The 5,740-nt window shown below is 39.8% G+C and overlaps 1 non-coding gene across 1 annotated transcript; it reads right to left on the bottom strand.

The window, feature by feature from the left end:
* Window positions 1-3,096: 3,096 nt before the first annotated feature.
* LOC116281131 (U6 spliceosomal RNA) lies at window positions 3,097-3,201 on the bottom strand. The gene has a single exon (XR_004190581.1). It is a non-coding gene; the product is annotated as a U6 spliceosomal RNA (small nuclear RNA).
* Between the last annotated feature and the right edge of the window lie 2,539 nt (window positions 3,202-5,740).

Genomic DNA, 5,740 nt, shown 5'->3' with positions numbered 1-5,740 from the left:
TAGGCGCCCTTTCATTTACAATAGAGCCTGTGTATGGATCACGAGAACTCTGACCCACACCAGAAGCGCTCAGCACAGTAGATATTTAACAAGGCAAAACGCATGCCCTTCCTCTTCTCTAAATTTGTTCCGTGATGTTGGTGGAATGAAAGTCTTCGGCTTTCAATACACATCACTCTGATATAAATAACCACCTCTGAGGGCCTCAAGCTTGACTTCCTCAAAGCTCAGGTCTTCACTTCCCCCAATGTGTGGTCAAACACACCTGTTCCTCCAAAAATGGCACGTTGACTTCTGGGTAAATTATCCTCAGATAGTTCTGAGGCAAGGTCCACTACCTCATGGCTCGGTTGCACACACATGCAAGATTCTCCATCGCGTTTCTCCAAAGACACTAGCCTACAAATCCAGGTAGGTGGTTCTGGAAATCAAAGAAAACCTGCCATACACCGAGCTCTTTCATCACTGCTGCCCAGTAGGTATAAATAGTTCAGCTGAAAACATGCCTGTGCAGACAAACCTGTGTACACTGCACACACACACACACACACACACAAAATGCCATGTGTCACAAACAGTAGAAAATTCCATGCTTTCAGGACGGGCACCGGCCAAATCCTTAAATTGTGAAGCTATGAATGTAAGCAGCAAAACGAGTGATTTCAGGCCACTTTTGATTACATTTCTGGAACTTGGCCAGCAGAGTAATTTCCAAGCAAACCAGCTCAGACGGTTCCCAGTTGCATGTACAGCTCACCAGCCTGAAATCAAGCTCTTTGTCAAGCTGGAGGAATGTTTCTTCTCAGCCCAGCTCAAGCTCCAGTCCTACAACATGTTAACTCACTCGCAAGTAATCAGCCTTCCCAAAAATGTGCAAGGAAAAATCTCAAAGAGGAGGGGCGCGCAGAACAAAAGCTCCTCACACTGTGAGCAACTGGAGAGTCTGTGATCAACCAGACAGTTCCACGCTGAGCACTGCTAGTTAACAGACAAGCTGGTGCTCCATTTCAGACAAAGGAGGAGACTGGACTGGTTCACACACACTTTTCCCATATGTGACCCTACACGTATCACCCAGTTGGTCCAGAAAATAGTTCCCCTTCAGTGGGCGGCCTTGCTTGAGGAAATCATGTCTATAATCAAAAGCTGACCCTGGGCCTTTGCAATAAAGTTTGAACTGGACCCCATTCTATACTGAGGATGGGCTTAGAGCACATAACCTATCTGGGGGCACGTACCCAGGTTGAGAGGAGCTGGGGCCTTAGGAGGGGAGAAGCAGCTTTGGTTTTCCTGACCTGAGAACCCAGATCCAGTGCGCATCAGGCTATCTTGAGGATTCCAGTGTGGAGCCTTCCTCCTCATTAGACCCAAAAGTCCATGAGAACTGCACTTTAAAGTTCCATAAATACACAGTAAATGAGTAACTAGTCACTGACCATTTATAGGCATCGGCATTTGGGGTGACAACCATTGATATAGAACGTTTCCCCCATTTAAAATCTAACTCAGGCTTAAATTATTCCAAAGTAAAACAAAAACATTTTAATTTTTGACAGCTTCTTAGCTCTTTGATGTTATCACCTGTCTTGAATTTAAAAAAAATAAATATTTAAAAATCTAGGCAGCAAATGGTATAATTTTATTCAGCCCCTAAGTGTTGGATTATAAATTAGTCTCTGTCTCTCACCCTCATAAATTCCAGACTGAGTAAAAAGCCTAATGTGAAAATCAAAATGAGTATGAGAAAGAAACATGAGAGAATAGTTTACAGTCTTGAGATTGGAAAGGACTTTCTAAGCAAGATATAAAACCCGGAAACCATAAGGGAAAAGATTTATGAATTTGACTGCATTAAAATTTTAAACTTTGTGAAATAAAAGGCAATACAAGCAAAGACCAGGAGAAAATATTTACAACAGCTATAACACAGAATTAACATCCGGAATGAAAAGGACATACACAAACCACCCAATAATTAATATGCACAGAATATTCATAAGAAATTCACAACTATATTTGGCTAGGTTGAAAGAGCATTACTCATAACCCCCAAAATTCATTCCTAGATACATATACCCAACAGAAATGTATGCACATGTATTCTAAGAAGACATGCACAAGAATGTTCACAGCATCATTTATTTGCTAACAGCTAAAAGTTGGGAAGAACCCAAATGTCCATCAATCAATAAGTTGTGGTACATTCACATAATGGAATATGATAAGCAATGCAAATGAATACATTAAAGCCATGAGCAAGCCATGACTCAATGCTGAATGAAGGATGCCAGACATAAGAGTTCCATTGATATGAAGTTCAAAAACAGGCATGAGTTATCTATGGAAGTTACATTACAGGATAGGGAGTACTTTGGGGGAGGTAGGAAGTTTGATAATACTCTATTTCCTGACCTGGGTGGTGGTTACAGAAGAGCTCACCCTGTGTTAATTCTTCCAGCAGTACAGTTGTGACTTGTGTGCTTTTCTGTGTTTTTATACTTCAAGAAATTTTGCTCCAAAAAATCTAAATGGTCAACAGGCATATGAAAAGATGCCCAACAAAACTGGTCTACCAGAGAAATGCAATTTTAAAGGACACAGTTTTTTCTGCACATAATGCTGGCAATTTTTTTTATCTATTAATTTCCAGGGTTGATGAGCGTTTTGGTGGCAATATAAATTGGAATTTCCCAGAAGAAGCTTGGTAATATTTACCCAGAATTTAACTGTGCATGCCTTTTGGTCCAGAAATTGTACTTCTAGGAATATATCCTTCAGAAGTACTTATACAGAAGCACACACATTTGTGTACAAGAATGTTTGCTGTAGTATTGTTTGTAATGCTGCAAAATGGCAAACCACCTATGTGTCCTTCAATAGGTAAAGAAGCTATAATACAGCTATGCAATCTGGAAGGAATGTAGCCTAAAGAAAATGGGGGAAGCCCCTATGTACTAACACAGACAACATTGTTGAGTTAAAAAAAAAAGAGTTACGGAACAGAACATTTTTATGATCTTGTTATGTATAAATGACCTGAATATAAATTTATTTTTTTGTTGTTGATTTTTTAATTTAAAAAAAAATTTTTTAAACAAAAATATGTAATGCTTCACGAATTTGGGTGTCATCCTTGCTCGGGGGCCATTCTATTCTTCTCTGTATCTCCAATTGTAGTGTATGTGCTGCCGAAGTGAGCGCTTGTTGATTTTTTAAAAATTGAAGTATAGTTGTTTTACAATGTGTTAGTTTCTGATGTACAGCATAATGTTTCAGTTATACACATATATTCTTTTTCATTATAGGTTATTGCAAGATATTGAACGTAGTTCCCTGCGCTATACAGTAGGTCCTTGTTGTTCTGAATGTAAATTTTTAAAACAAACAAGCAAAATTTAAAACAAGAAAACAAAACTGAAATCTGATATGGCTCATTGATCTGAGTAGCTTAAAATCCCATCACAAAATAAACTTCTCTTGAGAGAAAAGAATTCCCTGAAACCGTCTCTCTGCGTCCTGAGACGAAGCCTGGGAAGACTGGACCAGGGAGGAAAGAACTGTGTCCCGTTCCACAGCCTCCCAGAGGAGCCTGGGTGTCTCAGAAATGCCAGCTCCCACACAGGCCGAGCAAGGGCACATGGAGTCTCTCCAGCCTTTTGTGCTGCCCAAGCACTTTCCAATAATTAACTAATCCGCCTCAAGGGCGGGGTGGGTGTGGCTCGCACAGACCCACTCCCTTCTGTCAGCAGAGGCATCCCCCAGCAGAGGCCGTCCCTCCGCCCTGCCCTGCCTGGCCCCAAACTCAGGAAGGCGAGGGGGCCCCTCAGGGCACCGCCCAGCAGACAACAACTTCCTCCCTCAGCACGTTCTCCAGGAAGGGCTGTATTCTCTTCCCTCCTGGCCCCACCTCCGCCTTTGAGGAAGAACTTGGCCACAGGCAGCAGGAGAAATAACATCTTCATACTGTCAGTTTCAACTTTGCCTTTTTTTTTTTCTTTTTCTTTTTTTTTCGCTGAAGGATCCCAGGAACAACAGAAAAATGTGTCCATCCTTTCAATTTTCTTATTGCACAAATAAACTAAATAGCAGGAGCAGTCTCTGTTACAATATTTTCAAATGGTTGGCATCAGGAGCAAAGGTTTCCAGCCTGTGGAATTTAACAAACCATTAAAAATTCCACAATTTGGGAGAAGCCTAGCATAGGATTGCTCGTTTATTTTTTGCCAAGTACAGAGGTTTGTTTTTTTTTAATAAAAAAAAAGCTTGACTCTCACCACCATAAATGAGTGGGCACCTTAATACCAAAACAATGTTGGTCACGACAGTCTCAGATTGAAAAACAGCACTTTAAATTTAATACGCTTAGATCTGTGCAAAATATACAGGTACTCCTCATAGACTGGTGACCGTTTCCTCACAGGCTGGCGTCAGTCCCCTTGAAAGGGGCTGACAGAGATTAAATCCTAAATTCCCAAACCTGGCTATGCCTAAGAGAGACAGTAAGGCATTTAAAAGAAAATACAGACTCTGGGTTCCCACCCCATATTTACTGCGTCAGCCTCTCAGCTCTTCAAAAGTAGGGCCCTGGTATGTGTACTTTTTTTTTTTTTTTAGGTTTTTACTGTGCTAAAAATATATATATATAAAATTTACCATTTAAACCCTTTTTATCTGTACAATTCAGTGGCATTAAGTACATTTACAATGCTATGCCATCAACACCATTGTCCATTTCTTGAAACACTTTTATCAACCCAAACAGAAACTCTGTAATGTTTAAAAATACTCTCTATTTCTCCTTCCCCCCAGCTCCTGGTAATTTCTACTCTACTTTCTAGGTACTGCGTATAAATGGAATCATAACAATATTTGTCCTTTTGTGTTTGGTTTATTTCACTTAGCATAATGTTTTCAAGGTTCATTTATGTTGTAACATATATTAGAATTTCATTCCTTTTTATGGCTAATTAACATCCACTATATGTATATGCCACATTTCCTTTATCCATTCATCTGTTGATAAGCAGTAGGGTTGTTTCTACCTTTTGGCTATTGAGAATAATGCTGCTACAAACATTGGTGTACAAGTTTCTCTTTCAGTGCCCTCTTTCAGTTATTTTGGGTATTTACCAAGGAGTGGAGTTGCTGGATCACATGGTCATGCTATGTTTAACTTTGTGAGGAACCATCAAACTGGTTTCCATCACAGCTGCATTTTATATTCCTATCAGCAATGCTCGAGAGTTCCAATTTTCTACATCTTTGTCAGCACCTGTTATTTTCTGTTTGTTTTTTCACTTTGGGGTTTTCTTTGGGCCAGGGGGCAGGTAATAACCATCCTAAGGGGTGTGAAGTGATATCTCTTGTGGTTTTGATTTATATTTTTCTCATGACTAATGATGTTGAGCATCTTTTCATGTGCTTATTTGCCCATGAAGGGATGTATGTCTTCTCTGGAGAAACATCCGTTCAAATCCTTTGCCCATTTTTAAATTAGGTTTTGGTTTTTGTTGTTGTTGTTGTTGTTGGATATAGGAGTTTTTAACATACTGAATATTAACCCCTTATGAGACTTGCAAATATTTTTTCCCATTCTGTGGGTTGTCTTTTTACTTTCTTGAGGGTATCCTTTGATGCACTAAAGTTTTTAATCTTGTTGAAGCCCAGCTTATCTATTTTTTTCTTTTCTTGCCTGTGCTTTTGGTGTCATATCCAAGAAATCATTACCAAGTCCAATGTT

This window comes from Vicugna pacos, chromosome 6, assembly GCF_048564905.1.
Source record: "Vicugna pacos chromosome 6, VicPac4, whole genome shotgun sequence".
Classification (NCBI taxonomy): domain Eukaryota; kingdom Metazoa; phylum Chordata; class Mammalia; order Artiodactyla; family Camelidae; genus Vicugna; species Vicugna pacos.
Note: the sequence above shows the minus strand (reverse complement) of the source record. Positions and strands in the feature narration are given on the sequence as shown.